Source organism: Dreissena polymorpha, chromosome 7, assembly GCF_020536995.1.
Source record: "Dreissena polymorpha isolate Duluth1 chromosome 7, UMN_Dpol_1.0, whole genome shotgun sequence".
NCBI lineage: Eukaryota > Metazoa > Mollusca > Bivalvia > Myida > Dreissenidae > Dreissena > Dreissena polymorpha.
Genome location: NC_068361.1, coordinates 106,274,380 through 106,295,179, shown reverse-complemented (window position 1 = coordinate 106,295,179; position 20,800 = coordinate 106,274,380). Strand labels below are relative to the sequence as shown.

Sequence of the window (20,800 nt, the reverse complement as noted above, 5' to 3'; positions counted from 1 at the left end):
CAGGGTACCTCTTCATCGGTAATGCATTCACAAGTAGCGCCGATTAGCGGACCACTCGAAGAGTGCGAAGTGTCTAAAACACGGCTACATATCAGCGCGCATTAATACATTTATCTTCCGGTATAATGTAGTTCCGATAGTAAATGGCTCGGGAAACATGGTTTGGAGGGCATTTCGTATTAGTTTTATCAGTTTACAGGCAATACATGGAATTAAGAGGATGATAGGTTGATCTTTCGGTAAATAGAGCCGGATTACTGCTTATGCACATGTCAAACAAACGGAGCGAGGCCGTAAATTATAAATTCCTCTCTTCTTCGTTGTGTTTCCTACCCGTTACCTGCATTCGTACAATGGGTGACACTTTTAGAAAAATATATATCAATAGCTGAATTTTAATATATCACGAGAACAATAAAGCAAAAATATTTCTTTGCTAAGTGATTGAATCACTGCTTTAAGTCTGCATAATGGGTACTTTTGCTTTCAAAAGTTCATCTGAATTTATAATAATTATTAAAGTTTTCTTTCTTCAACGCTAAGAATTAAAGCAATACATTAAAATTAAGAAATCACCCCGTAAGCTATTCCTGTTTTGAGACTTGCATATACATGAATAGAAATCGGGAAAGAACAATAATATCAGAAAACAGCGGAGCACACAGACAAAAAACGCTGACAAAGAAACACGCCAATTATTTCCAACTCGGGGGCAATAAAATATATTCCAGGCTATCAACAAACAGAGGCGACCTTTGTTCACCGCAGACCATTTCTCTGAAGAAAACAAACTTAGCCAGAAGCCCTGTCGCATTCCTGTCATGTCCGAGGGTCTCCCCAGCCAATTAAGACCTACTCGGAAGCGAAGGCGTCGAATGCGTGTCGCTGATCAATACTGCGGAGGATTATGCCGTCGGAACGACCATCTACCTCTAGTATTTTGCCGTTTTAAGAGAATCAGAGAAAAGGTCGACACCGAAACGATTGCTTTGGTAATATCATATCTCTCTATAGAATAGAGATATTGAGTCTCACTTTCTTTTCCTGAATGCTGGTGAAAATATTATGTGTATGGTTGTGATTTTAGGTTGACAACTTCACGTTCCGTTGAGAGCTAGGACTGACCAGTAAGGAAAAATGATTAAGTCTTGAATGCATGATAAAATTTTATAATAATAAAACAAGAGGGCCTTAAAGGCCCAAAGTCGCTTACCTGAGATAACAAGATATTATTGGGACAAATCTTCTGACCAAGTTTCACGAAGATCGGAAAATAAATGTGGCCTCTAGAGTGTTAACAAGGTTTTACTAAAGCCATATAAGGAAAAATGCCCCGCCCCCTGGCAGCCATGTTTTTCAACCAACCGGCATCATTTTTGAACTCGTTCAAGATATTATCGGGATGAATCTTCTGACCAAGTTTCATGAAGATTGAACAGTAAATGTGGCCTCTAGAGTGTTAACAAGATTTTACTATAGCCATATAACGAAAAATGCCCCGCCCCTTGGAAGCCATCTTTTTCAAGCAAACATAATTATTTTCGAACTCATCCAAGATATCATTGAGACCAATCTTCTGACCAAAGTTCATTAAGATTGGACAATAAATGTGGCCTCTAGGGTGTTAACAAGGTTTTACTATAGCCATATATAGCCATATCAGGAAAAATGCCCCGCCCGTGGTGGCCATGTTTTTAATGCAACCAAACCATTTTTGAACTTATCCAAGATATCATTGGGACAAATCTTTTGACCAAGTTTCATGATGATCGGAAAATAAAAGTGACCTCTAGAGTGTTAACAAGATTTTAATATAGCTTTATAAGGAAAATAGCCCCGCCCCGTGGTGGCCATGTTTTTCAACCAACCGGCATCATTTTTGAACTCGTCCAAGATATTATTGGGATGAATCTTCTGACCGAGTTTCATGAAGATCGGACTATAAATGTGGCCTCTAGAGTGTTAACAAGATTTTACTTAAGCCTTATATAGCCATATAAGGAAAAATGCCCCGCCCCTTGGCGGCCATGTTTTTCAAGCAAACGTAACCATTTTCGAACTCATCCAAGATGTCATTAAGACAAATCTTCTGACCATATTTCATCAAGATTGGACAATAAATGTGGCCTCTATAGTGTTAACAAGGTTTTACTATATATAGCCATATAAGGAAAAATGCCCCGCCCCTGGCGGCCATGTTTTTAAACCAACCGGCATCATTTTCGAACTCGTCCAAGATATTATTGGGATGAATCTTCTGACCAAGTTTCATGAAGATTGGACAATAAATGTGGCCTCTAGAGTGTGAACAAGTAGTATAGCCATATAAGGAAAAATGCCCCGCCCCTTGGCAGCCATGTTTTTCAAGCAAAGGTTACCATTTTTGAACTCATCCAAGATATCAGTGGGACAAATCTTCTGAGCAGGTTTCATGACGATTGGAAAATAAATGTGGCCTCTAGAGTGTTAACAAGGTTTTACTATAGCCATATAAGGAAAAATGCCCCGCCCCTTGGCAGCCATGTTTTTCAAGCAAACGTAACCATTTTCGAACTCATCCAAGATATCATTGAAACCAATCTTCTGACCAAATTTCATGAAGATTGGACAATAAATGTGGCCTCTAGAGAGTTAACAAGGCAAATGTTGACGCCGCACAACGCACAACGCACAACGGACGACGGACAAAAAGCGATCACAACGCTCACCATGAGCACTTTATGCTCAGGTGAGCTAAAAACGGGATAAAGGCTCTAGATCTCGCACCAGAGGACAGACTGACTAAACTGTTATACGCAGTTGTTGGTGATTGTGTTTTATAAATGCGGATTCTTACTTTGATTTTTACCCGGAACCATGTTTGAAGAAACTTTCATATACACGTGTACATAAGAAAACACATACGACACATGCGACCCCAACTGTTCAATACTTTCTCGCCAGAAAGTCGTAACATAACCTTGCGTCTTTTCTCGCTTACTTAGAGATGCTTTTAATTAAAATAGATTAACCAATCGAGGAGAACGAATTTCGTAAAGCCCGATTTCACAGAGAGAAAATTGGATCTAATAGTTGTAAAAAGATGAAATCTCAAATCAATCCCCCAACTTCCCGTATGGCTTTTCCCGGAAATTAATGTCAACAATCTCGCAAGGTTCAAACGTATCCGATTAATAACAGCGGTTTAATTCGATTTGCAAAGATAATTTACGAAACGTAAATCTTAAATAAGTCTGAAATGCAATTTAAGGCGGCAAAATTTCTCAGCTTGAGTGACAAATTAGCTTAGGCCGACACCTCCATTGATTCTAGGTGGCACGTTGGATTGAGACTACATGAAATGCATTTTCGTAAATTGATTAACGCGCAGTTGTGAATGCAAATGGTCCTACGAGAGCTTTAGTAAGGTGCTTTTTATGTGAAGTAATAATTCACTAGGAATGCGAATGTGTTTATTATTTGTTCCCCTTTTCTTCAACTACCAGCGGTGTTATTCTTATTTTGTAAAAGAAAGTTCAGCTTAAATTAACATTGCGCATGCAAAGGACAACAATGATTGATGAACTGGATGTATTAGCAAGGCGATGATAATGAATTCAAATTTAGAATAATCTCTTTATATTGACTTATGAACATGAGGGCTTTTGGAAAGATGAGTCAGTATAATATGGTTAGTATAAATAACCATACCGCAGTATCAACACCTGTCATGCTAGTTCATTATTCTTTTATCATCCATAAATGCAACAAAAAGAAATAAACACTATTGGAAGGGTCGCGTAATGTCGATTTAGCGTGTCAAATGAAGCCCCTAAGTTGATGATGCTGTCATAAAAAGTATCTGAACAAGAAGAACTGTTGATGTCGTAAAATCTGAACACAATTCATTTTACGACACCAAAGATGTTAACGTCAAGCGTTCTCATCATCACCCTCGTTTAGACGCTTCTAACCGACCTGACATCTCGCGCTCAAGTGCTACATTCAACAGGTTTGACTGTAAAAAGGTAATTAATAATCGTGTTGGACTAATTTATCGCCTGCCCCCAGGACGTGTCCCGCCTCACACCGAATCGCGCCAAAAGGCGAATTTGTCGTCTGCTGAAGCGTTTATTTACGGCGACACCTTGTTGATGGACTTCACGTGTTCATTATTTATCGATCTGAGATGGAACGAATCAATGTATCATAGAATATGCAACAGCAATTACTAGTAGTCCGTGTTTCAAAATCAACATTCTCAATGCATCTCTCCCTTCAGAATTTGACAGTGTATTAACTCATCAACTGTTTTTAAATATCTTATTAAGAATGGTTAGAAACATAATAATTGTAATGTATTACCTTTAAAAACCCAAACAAATGCTAATATCTACTAGTATGTAACTGTTACTAACAGTGTTAGGCATGTGTTAGCGTTTACAATTCGTGTATGTTACCGTATGTTAAATAATAACTGTTTTTTTATATTAACTTTGCAATGAAATTACTTATACGTGAAACACACAAAAAGTGATAGTAATGAGAAAGATTATACGTTCTGACAGGCGTGAGTAATGCTATAAATCTTCACAATCAGTTTCGTAACTTAGGTGGTCGGAGTGGACGCACCTTTGAAACAACATGGTCGCAAATTCCCTCTCCGTCACCATGTTGTAACGCGCCAAGCATTTTCAATCAATAAAATATTTGTCACCAACTTGTGACTTTCTGTTCGACCACCTGGAAAGGCAAAACTTTGATGAAAACTGGTGTAGAGTAGCCTATACAAGTAACCGAGCTGTGCAATTCGTCTGAGGACACTTGTTTAATAGATGACTTCGCAATAAATCAACCTGTTCTCACATCAAAGCGGTATAATTCACTGCCAAAAGTGTTGACACCCATAGTGGCCAGTCACTTCAAAAATGAATTGCAATATGCGTTGGTCTGTTAACTAGCGACTGCTTGACCGACCATAATTAACCACATGTTGTTGCGTTTGAATAGTAAATTATTATTATGAATGGTCAATAACATTATTTCCTTAAAGCATAGTATGAATATCCTAAATCCTTACTACACCCAGGAGAAATCCTCAATCAACAAATTCAACTATTTAAAATAATTATAACTAACTTAAACGTTGACCCTCGGGATATTTTGTTTTATTTAGTAAATTACAATCAAAACTAATAATCAATATTCTTGGACACATTACCAACACGTTACCTTTTTTTTCGCGGTTTAATGTGCGTACGTTTGTAAAGTGGTATTAGGGATTTTTAACAAAAAACAACAACATGTATATAACGTACATATTCAGAACCAACCAAAAATGGCATGACATACTTTTTTCAACAACATAACCACGCAGTCTGATTCTAGAACCATCCTACAGAGGATTGAAACGCGCACAGAACGTACTTTTCGAGAAATTAATCCCCGCGTTAATTAAGTCAGAAATCGTGTCGTCTGATACAGTGAAAAGACATCAAAGTAAGTACATATTGATTTTCTTTAAACACATCCCAACGTTCCATTACAGCACTGAGAAGCAATTAAAAAACACACTATCAGAACAAGTACGAACACGTAATAGCTGTACAACATAAATAATTAAACGCCATTTGTGGATGGACATTACATCTGAACGTTTAGCAATTCTTTTTATGCTTCCCCCCCATGTTTTTTTTTGGGGGGGGGGGCATATAGTCGCCGCTTCGTCTGTCCGTGTGTCCTTCCGTCAGTGCACAATTTTTGTCCGGGCTATTTCTCAGCAATTAATGACCGGAATTCAATAAACTTTATGGGAAGCTTCACTACCAAGAGGAGATGTGCATATTATCGGCCGGTTCTGGTCGGATGATTTTTCACAGAGTTATGACCCTTTGAAATTTTCCATTAACTGTACATATACTATAGTGCAATTCTTGTCCCCCCAACTACTGACTGGAATTCAATGAAGCTTTATGGTAAGCTTAACTACCTTGAGGAGATGCTATTTGTGGGTTCTGGTTAGATGATTAATTTATGGGTTATGGCCCTTTGAATTTTTTAAGTTGCTAAACCATCCATCGTATTATTTTGTCCAAAGTTATGCCCCTCAAGACGTTTCCTTTTATCTGAATATATAGTGCAATATTGTGACAAAAAGAAACATTTGGGAAGCATCACCCGCCTCCGACGGTTTCTTGTTTTTTTTCCCAGATAATTATCAATATTTTGTATTTAATCATCGACCTTAAATTTAAAAATGGATCCAAAGGGTGATGATGATGTTGGGGTTTATTGCTTTATCCCTATTTTTTCACAGTATCAGTTTCTTATAGTTGCAAGAAAATGTTTGAGCTTTACAAACGATATTTCACTTCGGGCAGACGGTATTTAATTCCGTGCCTAATGCCTCGTGGAGACGTTAGCTTGAATTTAAGTTGGGCCTCGTTACCAATGTATAGACTCAATAATGGCTTCCGAACCACTTCCGGTTTCCGTGTTATTGTCGCCGTGTCTAGGATGTAGCTCCATCCTTGATCGTTACAATGTTTTTGTGGTGGTAGCCGTGGTATCATCAAACGAATTTTACGCACGTTTTATTGAATATGCAGAGGTGTAAACGTGCACGGACGACAGTCCAGACAGTGCTTGGTTTGTGGTTATTTGCAATGTCTGTATTTTCCGTAATAGATAAGAGCAAACACGTTTTTCAGGTGAGCATATATAGAATAAGTACTAATTAAATTTTAGGGAAAAATGGCGATGTAATCCAGTTTGCGCAAAATTTAAACTGTTTGTGACGGTGCTTCAGTGATTCGTTTTCCAGAATTTATTAATTTCACTGCATGGACACGATTCACGATCCGTGTTTGACGTCCATAACCGTATACGACGAATAACTGATTATTACAAAGTTAAAAAGTCTGAAAACGAAAATATCGTGGACGGTTAAGATTGATATGCTATTTAAACACTGCACAATAGACCGAACGACATTTCGTCATGCTAATTAGACCCTATGGCTGACGTTTCAATTTCAATACCGATAAATCCAACAAGGGGGTATATTACCCAACTCTAATATACGTTTTGGCATGTCATTTAAATACCAAAAATCTCAGATGAGATAGCGGATTTTCGATTCTTCAATTTACCGTCGTTTAAAGGAATATGTAAAACGTTCATACATAAAACGTTGCATATTTAATATGGCAAAAAACTGATATGTTATCTTTAACAAAAATCTAGCCAACCATACCGATGATTGACAATCTATCAACTCTTGTCATCGCGAGGTGCTCGGGAGTATATATCCGTGAAGATTGAAATTCGCGATTATCCGCTGGTTCGTCTGACATATGGCTGTAGTACTGCACACGTGTACAAGATACTGCTAGATTTCAACGCTGCAGATTTTCAGTAGATAAATCATGGGTAAGGAATTCTCAATTTGATTGATGACGGAAGGTATGAAGGACGACGTTGATGGACAGACGAAAACACGGAGGAGGGATTGGGCGTATGTATGATTGCGATGATTATGACGGGGTGTTGTTTATGATATTATTTTGTTGAGGCAGATGGTAATACAGTTTGATAAATAATGATGGCCATGAGAAGATGTTGGAAATATCTTAGCAAATGCGATGTTGCAAAAGTTGACTCAGCTTCACTTCAAATGCAGTTGACGTTACTGATGATGATAATCATTAGATGATGATAATGATACCAATTTATGAGGAAATCGACGACGGCGATGATGATGTCGATGATGATGATATGCTGCTGCTGTTGCTGCTGATACTGCCGCTGATACTGCTGCTGCTGCTGATGATGATAACGATGACGAGGATGGGGGGGGGGGAAGGGAAAAACGAGTAGTAGGAATTGGTTTCTCGTCTACTGCTAATGAAGACGATGATGATGACGATGATGTATAATGATGATACAAATGATTATGAAGAATTAAAAGAGGAAGAGGACGATGATGATAATCCCATTTATGCCTAGCGTTTATAATTAAGGCCTTGGCAAACAGCGTAGACCCAGATGAGACGCCGCATGATGCGGCGTCTCATCAGGGTCTGCGATGTTTGCTTAAAGAAATTTCTGTAAGAAATATTCTAAATATAGAAATAAATATACTAGACATCCCTAATTTTGGAAATAGATTGATTCAATTTAGAAGGATGGGAGAGTCCACTAGGCATACATGGGTTAAAGTCATGAGTCAGTTTGTGTACATATGGTGATATGTAAAGTCACTAGAAAAAATAAATCTTCCCAAACGTTTAATTATTGTCTGCAACTAGAGCAAGTTTCATTATTGTGTGTTATCAAATTCCGCCTTAAATCATGATAATCGCTAACACAACGCTTGTGTTCGGCAGAGAAGGGAGTAATTTCATCTTCCACTCGTTAATAATTCAAGAACAATGATTTAAAACTGAAGAACACAGAAAAATTCACGGCAGCTGTCAGCTCAAATCGTAACATTGCGAGGAACTATTGATCAACTTTTCATGCGAAAAAAAAATAATTTCGGTGTAAAATACACGCAGACTCCTTCACAGGGAAGGCACAAAAGCCTAGTTTAACGCTTGACAACTTGAGTACTTGAGTTAAACGAGTGATTGTTCCTCAAGATGATAATCATATAAAATGCTTGGATGTCGCATAAATATATTTAGCATTCTCTTGTCGGTCTTAAAATTTCAAGCGTTATCAAAGTGGATTCAAATCTTATTTTGTACGACAAACTTTTTCAGAATGGACTACGGTGAGAGATGTTAAGATTGGCTCCATATTAAAAACATGACAGATGGAATGTGATCCTTGAATGCGGTTACAAGCTTTGCTGGTTTACCAGCAATACTATAATTTAATAGTATAACATAAATATAGTATATATAGCACATATCTATGCAATTAACTGAAACTACCTTCCTTTACGCAGAGGTAAGAAAAGAATGATCGAATAAAGGACTTCAGGACCATTTCCATACAATATGAGTCGCGTTCTGAGAAAACTGGGCTTAATGCATGTGCGTTAAGTGTCGTCCCAGATTAGCATGTGCAGTCCCGACAGGCTAATCAGGGACGACACTTTCCGCCTAAATTGGATTTTTGCTAAGAAGAGACTTCACTTAAACGAAAAATGTCATTAAAGCGGAAAGTGTCGTCCCTGATTAGCCCGTGCGGACTGCATAGGCTAATCTGGGACGAAACTTTACGCACATGCATTATGCCCAGTTTTCTCAGAACGCGACTCATATAAGTGGCCGGGTCGGCGATCAAACCCGCAATCCTCGGCTTTATAGTCCAGAGATCTACCAACATGCAAGCTGGCCCAATTTTACTCTAACTCTCAGGCACAACGTAGTTAAATCATTTAAGATTCTTATGTTTTGAATGGACGTAAGATTAGCAATGGACATAGCTGTAATTAATTTAAAATTATGCAAAAATCTGTGAATTAAAGTTTAACCCATTTATGCTTAGCGTCTAGAAAAAAAGGCATTTGCAAACAGCGTAGACCCAGATGAGACGCCGCATGATGCGGCGTCTCATCAGGGTCTGCGCTGTTTGCTTAAAGGAATTTCTGTAAGAAATATTCTAAAATTTAGAAATAAATATACTTGACATCCATAATTTTGGAAATAAAATGATCCAATTCAGAGGGATGGGAGAGTCCACTGGGCATAAATGGTTAAACATAACATATCTGTCACCTATCGGAGATGTATAACCTGAACCTATCCGAGAGAATTGAAATTGAACTTTAATGCTTTTTTGTCAGACAAGCATGAACAATTTATCAACACCTTGCTTTTTTCCAAAGTCATAAAACGTAAGACGATAGCGTAATAAAGAAGGTTTTATGAATATTGTCAATGATTTTATCTACAAGCGCACAGCCAAATAAAAACCTAGTTTTAGAATAAAAACGACCAATTATCGCGAGAAATAGCGCAATAAAGGCACGGACGAAGACTGCAATGAAAGAACCAGCTCTAAACCTCGAGTTATCGGGTAAAATCGGCCTTCTCTTCCTTCACAAACCAAGAAAATATCAACATAATAACTCTTGTACATGTACTTGTATAATTTTTTTTTAATATTAAAAGGCGCATATTTTTGTTTCAAAGGTGACATGTTAAATAGCTACGACGTTGAGACATTTACTGACAAGCGATCATAAAATAACGGGTCAGATTTGAAGTCAGATAGCATGTATGGCTTATAAAGTAATAATGACACAGCTTGAAATCACCTAAGTTTTTTATGCACATGATACCCGAGTATCGTGGCTGCGATTCTGAGTTGCGTTCGAACTATTTATCCGTATTTTTTTAATTACCCATCTAATGTAACACTGCGTTTTAAAAATCCCCCCCCCCCCCCCGCGTTACTTTCGCATGTTCCATCCAATACAACAATGCGTTCGATTTGTCTCAGCAATAACATACGAACGTATGTATAAGAACGCATGTCACGCACATATACACGTATTACAAATGCTTTACAGTTATATAAGCTGCGTACATTAATGATCACAGTTTTAATTTAAAACAACATGATCAAAGGGTACATAATACTTAATAGCATTGCATCTCGATCACGAAGGTGTCCCTTCTTGCAAAATCTGTGCATTTTCGAGTTTATAACTACAGCAATGTGTCCGTCGAAGATAATTAAAACTCACTGTACTGGAAATGATTGATTGGTTATCGATTCCGCTAAATTAGTGGAACCCGAAATAACGACCATGACGTCCACAGACTGCTGGCTTTTGAACGATGGTGCGCGTGTGTGTGCATGAAGCGCCTAGCACAGAGAGTCTGAGAAACAGTTGTGTTTGCTATTCTATTATACTAGAATCGACTTGTTTATTAAAAAAAATATTCGCGACGAGGACGATGTATATTAGAATACTAGTGAGAAGTATCCCCAACTGCAATCTCGTAAGTCCGGCTGTCTGCGCACCCTTTCGCCTGCCCATCTGTTCCCCTACCATGACGGTCAAAGAGTGGAAAAATACGCCAATCGTAAAAATATATGTTATATATATCCACAATTGAAATGATAGCACGATCTTACACTGAAATCAACAAATTCTTAGTGTATTTCATACTCTTTGGAATTTATAAAATGCGAGAAATGTGTTATAGCGTCAATGCATTTTGCGTACTTTGACGTGATAATTATGACGTCGCATGATCACACAAAAAATATGTTCAATGCAGTCGTTGGAAAACACTTATAAGTTTTAACAGTACCATATTTTCTGCGTTGTTGTCGTCCCAATACATTATTTGAGTAAATTTTCTTTTTGTTATAATTTTTAATAATGTCGAATTTACACTTACTATGAAGAAATTGAGAATATATTAAAAAAAATAACAAATAGTTCCAATTAAGTTTAAAATAAAAATAATCAGAGTATCTGAGTAAAATTAACAGACTATAAGTCACCAGTATTCTGCCTCCATTCAAAGAAAGAAATAAAACAATATCATCATATGCTTAAAAATGTGTATCGTCAAAGACTAATAAGTTGACCAGTTCTGGGCAGTTTTTTTCTTTGAATCGTGTTTCTATGTGCTGAATTGCGTCGTACGTTGGCATGGATACGAGCAACAACTCAATCGCTGTCTGTGATGCTATTTATTTTATACAAGAGATTAAATTACACTCATTTCCTTTGCGGAATTGAATGATCAAAGAATTATTGCACAAATCTAGTGCTGTTGTAAAGCCTTTGAATAGGATTGCAATTACGGAACATAATTATGTTTTAGTAGAATAAGTAGTATTAGCAGAAGTATCAGTAGTATTAGTAGAAGTCGCAGTAGCAGTAAAAGTAGCAGTCGTAGAAGTAGTACCAGCAATAGCAGTATCAGCATCAGTAGCAGTAGTAATCGAAGTAGTAGAAGTAGTAGTAGTAGTAGTAGTAGTAGTAGTAGTAGTAGTAGTAGTAGTAGTAGTAGTAGTAGTAGTAGTAGTAGTAGTAGTAGTAGTAGTAGTAGTAGTAGTAGTAGTAGTAGTAGTAGTAGAAGTAGTAGTAGTAGTAGTAGTAGTAGTAGTAGTAGTAATAATAGTAGTAGTAGTAGTAGTAACAGCAGTAGCAGAAGCAGTATCAGTAGTAGTAGTAATCGAAGTAGTAGTAGTAATTGTAGTAGTAGCAGAACTAGCAGCAGCAGTAGCTGCAGTACATTAGAAGAAGGTGGAGAATAGTAGTAGCAGCAGGTACAATTGGTAATATTTCAAAAGTTGCCTTGTTTTAAGTGTTCATGATCATCGCACCGAAGCTTAAAAGTATGCATATTTTTACCGTAACTATGACAATCAGCGTTATTTGTTAAAGTTTACCTCACGATCCTTGGAGTTCGAGAACATGGCAAAAATCAATAAACCCCACATAAACGTTAATGCGATAATGACTGAAAGATCTAAAGACTCGAGTCCACGGTGTGCCATCCTTTTTATCAATTACGACTTGCTACGGCGCAGTGAAGGAAACTTCTTTATTACATAGGCACAGTTAATAAAATACTTATTATCATGGTAACCATGGTTTCCAGTACGGCTATATGGAGAAAATCACCACGTCTAACGTCGTAATATTTAACGTAATAGCGGGCTTTGAAGCCTGGTTGATCTGACGCTTATCCCCGACGTTAGGTAAGACCGGAAACTGGATTGGGGGCAATCGGTGCTTGTTCTTTCTGATGTCCTTGTAACTGTTCGCGTTATTGATCGAACGAGATTTTTGTGTCTTTAAACGAATGACCTATGAACACGCGAATACTGTTTAAGTGCGAGTTTATTGACTTTCTTAAACAGGTAAATTACGATTCTATGTTGTCGAGGTAATTAAAAATCCTCTTAGCTGATCTTTAAGCCGATAAATAAAGTTACAATGAAAATAATTATTAAAATATCCTGGATCTATATCCAGTGTGTCTTCAGGTTGCCGAACTCATATAAAGTATGATACAATGTATCTTTTTTTTAATCCGGTGGCAGTTTTTACAGGTATAATAAGTGTAGATAATGCATTTGGCTGCCTTGAACGTTTTGATCAGTTACAAAATAATCTAATTGTGCGTGCGTTTATGTTCTTAAATCTTTAACATTCATTTGCATTGTATGATAGGTATATCCTCGTAAATTCTTAGTTTTATCACACTGAGGGGAGCAAAGAAGCCACGACATCCCAGATAAAATTCGTATGCGTAAGTAAGTAAATGGCTGTTATCTTCTTTATCTTGAACAGTGGCTTAACCCCTTTGACTATTATGGTCGTTATCAGAAGTAGCGACTTTCTGTTACATCACGGGAAGATTTTCCTATTAACAAAGCCTGTGACAAGCGTGTTCATACGACGCTGGGAAAAAAAGGAAATAATTAAATATTGGGGACTTGGTCCACGCAATTCATTACGGGGATTTAGACAAGGTTGTACCGCGTTAACCTTATCGAATTGAAGTTTATAAGTGCTATATCAAAGTGTCAAATTCAAACAGTTTAAAGATAAGGCACGCACGCGCAACAATAAATACTCAAATTTTGAATATTATGTGGCCAAGAAGAAGGACCGCGGAGAAAGTAGTCCGTCAATTTAACGCGGCAATCGACAAAACGATTTGACGTGTCGATTGGAAATTTAAATAAACGAGCGAGTTTATTAGATTTTATAGCCGATGTTACTTTCATTTGGTGTAATTACATTATACGAAATCCTAATAAGACGGGGTTTATGACACCCGATTGAATTACATAAGGCGGTTAAAAAGTCCAATAGGTGAAAGATCTTAAATAAAAAATGCGATAACAGGCTTTCAAACGATGTATGAATAATTTCCGATTAAGTCGACGTACAACAGATTCAAGATTGTGTTTTTGTCGATAGAGGATGAGTTAAAAGGAAGTTGCGAGTTTGTTTAAGTAATTATCAATAAAGTAAAGGAAAAGCGATAATAAAAAAATATTTTGCTGATGAGATTTTAATTGCATATGTTTTCTTGAATATAACTTAATTAACACAAGCAATACGACAAGAACAGTCTTACACAACTTTTTATTGAGAAATACTGTAAAATGTTCATGAATTTTCTTCAGAATAAAATACAATAAAATTAACTCGATAAACAAGTGCAAGCGCTGAAAAGTTAGAAGCTATCGAATGTACTGATACTTGAAAATACGCCATGTTTCGAATATTTTATGATTTGCTGTTTCAAAATTTTTCGACGGTGATTCAGCAATTCAGAGAGATATGCCGTTTTTACGAGCTTACAAAATATTCTAAAAGTAAATAAAATCGCTACCCCATTGAGCAAAGCCCCAAACCGCGGAAACCCTCACACCATAAAGGCTTTAAATCAACCACATCGTGGGATACCACTTCAAAACGCACTTGGACCCACGGGTACCTTCCCCAACTGACTTCTGTTGGTTACAAACCACACTAGGCATCTACGCGGTCAATTTTGGGTGGGCTATTTAGCAAATAGAAGCGTTCCAAAAATATGTAACAAAAGTGACAAACTTCGCGCACTGGGCAATAAACGTCGCTCTTTAAGTACTTAAAGTAGTAGTCTGTTTACAAAAGTTGTCAGCTAGCCATAACTTGGCGATTAAAGCATTGACTGACAAGTGGTGGTTGCGTGTCATTAAATGCGGATGATTCATCCGTGTACATACTTACAAACACACCGCCCATGGACCCCGGCAAATGTCCAAACAATAGTGAGTGGAGGATCTTTAATAAATCTGATAATTATTTGAACCAATCTAAAAAATATTTCACCGGTAATTTGCTGTCATATATATAAATATATATACTTGTATATATACATAAGTATATGTGTGCTAATTTTTACGCCGCACGTTTGCCTCGGGTTGGCAAAGTAAGATCACAACGAGCATTTTAAACTTTAAAAAAAATCGCCCCATTGGCGCAAAACGGTACCGTTATATTTAATTTCAATGCCACATGGTACATTTTTGCGCAAAACGGGGTGTGGGGAGGGGTGTCGTTGTGTTACCCGCCGTTTCATATCCGATGTACTAATCTGTAAATTATAACGTCGCACAATTGCATCGGAAACTTTCACGACTCTGGGGCAGCATGGCTATTAAAAATATGTTACCTGTAGTCGGGCATTCAAAATGCATGGCTGTTTTATAACGATAACCGTCAGTCGAGAAAACGTTCGCACCATATGGCGACAAAGATAATTTCTAAATAATTTCTTCATGCCTCTGTATCAATATAAGGGCAAATAATCGTATCGCTCCGACATGTATTTAAGAATATGACACATTGCTAATGAGTTCCAAATCGGTTAAGCATAATTTAATTGCATCAAACGCACAATAAAAGTGCGCTATCATTGCGCTTAACCCCGTTAAGATAATGAACGGTATTGTGGGAAATAATGAGGTATAAAATGCATGCCTGTTTGCCAGTTACACATTAATACTTTAACTTCTCGTTCTACAATGAAGCCTTCTTTCTAACAAGCTACAAGAAAGCGAGCCCCATCTACATGTACGCTGTACCGCCCCTAGAAAGTGCCAGATAGGAACCTGTTTGTTTATTCTCACGATCCGATAACCTTCCTGCTATTGGATAACATCTTACATGTAAAATTGGTTGTTGGTGAAAATAGCCGATAACGATAATTAATTCGATCAGTATGCTGTCCAGGTGTTACGTCAGCGATTACGCCGGACCGGTAAACAAGGATGTCAGATCTGGTTATCGACACCGACCGATAAACATTGTGTCATCACCCATGCGTAATGTTGATCATCATCATCAGCAGCAGCAGCAGCGGCGGCATCAGCAGCAAAAACAGCCAAAACATGAACAACGTAGTTATTACCATCATATATACATGTTATCATGAAGATTTGTTAGCATGTATCACAGCAAAGTAATCAGTTACACACCAGGTATTGCTCTTATGACATTACAAATTAAGTCCCTCGTTGCTTGTTCCCCACAAAATCTCCATTATTTATTTTACTCGAGATTTTGATCCGATACAAGTTCCAGTCTTTAAAAACAAAAATACACATAATCAGAAAAACAAACAAGCACAATCAAATAAAGAAACAAAATAGTGTGTGTTTGCCCATTTAAATTCGTTATCCCAAATATGCATAAATGTTTAATCGATTGAAAATAGAAAACATAAACAAAAGTCGGCAAATAGAATAATCGCAGACGATCTAAGTTTCACACGTCTAGTTTCAAAAGATTTAATCTCTATAAAACAACACTCGTCTGAAGAAAATCGAAGTAATCATCTTTCCGGTTATTAGTTACAACAGAATTATATATCGCGAAAATTGATAACATTCCTGAGCGATAGGTGATTAAAGAAATATGCACAGGTTATTTATTTTAGAATTTTATTTGAGCATATATGTGCATATATGATTAAGATGTTGTTATTTTCTTTGTTGTATAGTTCAATTATATGAGTCGCGTTCTGAGAGAACTGGACATAAAGCATATGCGTTAAGAGTCGTCCCAGATTAGCCTGTGCAGTCCGCACAGGCTAATCAGGGACGACGCTTTCCGCCTTAATTGGATTTTTGCTGAGAAGAGACTTCATTTAAACGAAAAATGTCATAAAAGCGGAAAGTGTCGTCCCTGATTAGCCTGTGCGGACTGCACAGGCTAATCTGGGACGACACTTTACGCACTTGCATTATGCCCAGTTTTCTCAGAACACGACTCATTTTTCTTGTAACGATTTGGCAAAAATGGCAACAAATCAATCGTCTTTGTGAACGGGTAATAATGATAACACTGTTAACCCATTTACACCTAGTGGACTCTCCCATCCTTCTAAATCGGATCTTTTTTTTTCAAAATTAGGGATGTTTAGTATATTCATTTCTATTTTTGGTATAATTCTTACAGAAAATCCTTTAAGCAAACAGCGCAGACCCTGATGAAACGCTGCATCATGCGGCGTCTCATCTGGGTCTACGCTGTTTGCCAAGGCCTTTTTTCTAGACGCTAGGCATCAATGGGTTAAACATCCCCATACAATTTCGATTGATAGTGGTTCCACTTTAAATAATGCTGACGAATCAGTCACGTAATTAAAGTATCAGTCAAATATCTGAAACATAACAGTCTGAAACTTCCTATAAAATATGGTTGTGCAAACTCAAGTCATCGCAAACGACTTTTCAGCGAACATCGATTTTCAAGCAACTGCCTAGAATTACAAAATACTATACAAGAATAACTGAAAGAAGGTTTGACAATAATGCTGAAATATGCATTTCTTTGCGAAAAGCCAAATTTTAAATACCCCGCTAGACACAAAGCCTTTGTGAAAATTGAAGGGATCTGCGTCTCTAATTCAAGTCCCTGAATAGGGGAGGAAAACCCTTTTTTTTTGCTTTTCATAAAATTAGGAAAACCGGGGCTTGCTTTGTTTGCGCCTCTGGTTCCTCAGTAAAAATGTCATGGTCTGCGAATCGGGCGGACTAAAGACGACAGGGGCTGCACGCCAAAATGTTTCCATCCTGCAGACATCACTCCAGTATAATTGACTTTCGTGTCACGTGGTGTCTTGGAAGCAAGGCACGGACCACTTTGTATGCTTGCACCCTTAAGTTTGTATTGCTCGTAGAAAAGTTATAAAAACTTTCGGCATATATAATTACATAATGGTATATAGTATGTGTATAAGGATAGATACTATAAAGGACTAGGTTACATAAACTTATACTGTTTTGGCCTCATTTTGCACAACAAACTGGCTTTTGAAAGGAATTCCGCGGAAATATGAATTTCGATAATTCTCCAACAATTTTATGATGTTTAGAGAGCTTCATATACAGTTGTGAAATTAAAAAAAAACTACTGATAAATAACGATGGATGTGTGGTCTAGAGTATAATGTAACTAATATGCACGCGGCAATTATCATTTTAGTGTTTTGTTTTAAATAAAACACCTGCTTGAAAGTTGTTCCATAGACAACGAACAAATGGTGTCATAAACCTATGTGATATATCACTCAGGCTTCAATAACTTTAATATATTAAAGTTGGCTTTAAATGACAGAACTTTTTATAAAACATAATGACACAAAAATATGTACAGGATGCGCCGCAAGTAAAACTTGACTTCTGCGCTTTTAATAGTCTTAGCGAATAAACAGTTCCATACTAGTATATGTTTACATTGTATGTTTAAAATGACTGAACGTGAAATTATGCGCGGACATTTTAAATGATCACTACACCAGGAACAATGTCAACTTCTAGCAGAACCTGATGGAACCATGTGCAGATATAATATGGATCCATACATAAACAAATCAAAATGTTATTTGCTTGGATATACATACATTTTATTGTATGAGATACGTTAAGCAATCGGTACTAACATTACAGAATGATTGTTCATTCGCGAGTCGTAAAAAACGTAACCATAAAATGATTCATTCCTTCCCGTATGAAGTCTTCTGCCAATAAACAGAGGATTAAATACGAAAAGGAATGAACCTCATATAGTTTCTTTCATCGTTTATGTAATACAAAAATTAATATTATATATATAATAATATAAATATTTACTAACAAATACCTTTCCGTTATTGAATTTCCAGAGATAACAATTCTTATATCATAACAAATTTAATGTAAGAGGATGCTATTTCCAGCGGGAAATTTGATGCAGCGGTAAATGCAGGCATTGTTCATATACAATGTTTTTCGCGTAAATTTGGCATTCCGATGAAAAAATAAATCGTTTCTCTAAATTGCCACATAGTGAATAAGTTACGCTTCTTCAAGAAGAGCAAGTAGAAATACCCATACCAAATATGCATACACCGATATATTCACTTAAATTGTGTTCGGACTAGGGAATAGAGCGCAAATTTCACACCTCATTAAGTCCATTACGGAGCCCGCTTCAAACACAATAAAATATACACAATTCAGCGTCCCCAGTTCTGACGTTGACAAGAGTTTGTCCTCGGAGACCTTTATATGATATACGGCCATAGACTAGTCCAGTATTTCTCCATCAAAATCACGCGTACGCAGATTTCCTGTGGGAAAACCGCTCGGACCGGCTGGTGATAATAATTTGATTTTCCTGAATACCTACTACAGGATTGTTTGTCCGTTTTTTTCCAGGGGTGAAAACATTGTGTGCTGAAGATAAGAGCGGCCTCTGGATAGTGTGTCTTGCTAAATGTATTATCACCGATTGTCAAAAACGTCGGTAACAACGTAGATTTACGAGGGCTGAGCACGCTAGTTTGTCTGAAGACGTATCAGTTTGCATTTCTCTCTGCTAGAAATCAGTGTTCTTACATTAGTGTATAATTGTATGTTAGTGTTTGCGTTTTATTAAAAGTAAAGATTTTCTCAACTGCACTTTAGATAAAAACAAAAAAAGTATTTGAGTGTTGTTCTGTTGGTTGTGATGCTACCGCTAGTGTTATTATTTTACGGCACTTTATTGTTCAGCATCAATATCCCAGGATTTTCTGCGTAAAACTTGTACTTGTTTGAAAAAGGCCAAAACGAAACTGGTGATTATCTATAGTTATTTTAAAACGTAGACGTTGTTACATTTTTGTGTGTGCTAAATTTTTAAATACATATTTTTCTGCTATACGTCATTGTAATGTCAAATTAAATTACGATATGTTAATGCTTACGGTTGCCCTACACATGCAGATAATACAACAAATGGTACCGTATACATAAGTTATCTTAAAATTATGGGCTATTTAAAAACGAAATAACATGAAACTTACAAAAGATATATATGTCTATTTCGCTTTTTTATTTTTTGAAAAACTTCAAAACAACAACAAACGCAGGCTTTAATTTCGTTTTTCAAAGTAAAAATCAGTAATTGAAAGTGGTTTGGATATGTTTTCCTGTGGTGAAAATAAAAATCCTGACACAATTTACGAAACCCTTAAAACCACAAGCGGCATAAGAAACCAATATTTAGGGCTATAAATTATATAATGTCATATAAACAGCGCGATGTCTAAAATTTATTTAACTATTTAACAATTTATCTAAATATTTCCGTCAAAAACCGGTATGCACTCTTATTCTCTGTCACCCATTTGGGAAAGATTTACAGCGACCTGGGGCCAAAATGTAGGATAACGTCATGGGCAGATTTATTGTCCCTTTTATTAATTCATCCAACCGACGATTTAATTCACTTTTAAGACGATTTTATCAGCAATGATTTTGCTATAACTTGACGGTCGTGCTACTGACTATTAAAGTTTTATTGCCTCTATATATTATTCATTTAATAATGACAAGCGATGGCTACTTTTATCAGAAAATTAGATCATCTCGTATCTAAGTAATCTCGAAGTAAAACATTTATTTCAATTAACCTGTTTTTGCCAGTTCACATGTTATTTCAAAATTAAAATTTAAACATTTATTTGTTCTCGATTTTCTGCTTTTTTCAACGTGCGTGCCTTTCAAACATAGACATGGTAATTACTAATCCATCTCGAAAAGCATATTAAAAAGATAAACGACGAGTAACACTTTTTGATTGAACTTGTATTGTGTAGGTGAATTTAGACTGGAATGTGTGTTAAAAATGATCTTTTTGAAGTCAATACGCCTGTCGGGCGTTTGCATTTTAAGTGACGAATTTCTGTTTGTGAAAATAAAATAAACTTCTACGATAGTTTGTGTATTCATATCATTATCTGACCGTAAAATGAAATATCTTTAACTTCTATTAAATGAGTTCAACCTATTAAATATCATCAGCATGTCC

At 36.7% G+C, this 20,800-nt stretch overlaps 1 protein-coding gene across 1 annotated transcript in view; it reads right to left on the bottom strand.

The window, feature by feature from the left end:
• The window catches only part of LOC127838456 (discoidin domain-containing receptor 2-like), an 81,976-nt gene that overhangs the window by 59,171 nt on the left and 2,005 nt on the right, over positions 1 to 20,800 (bottom strand).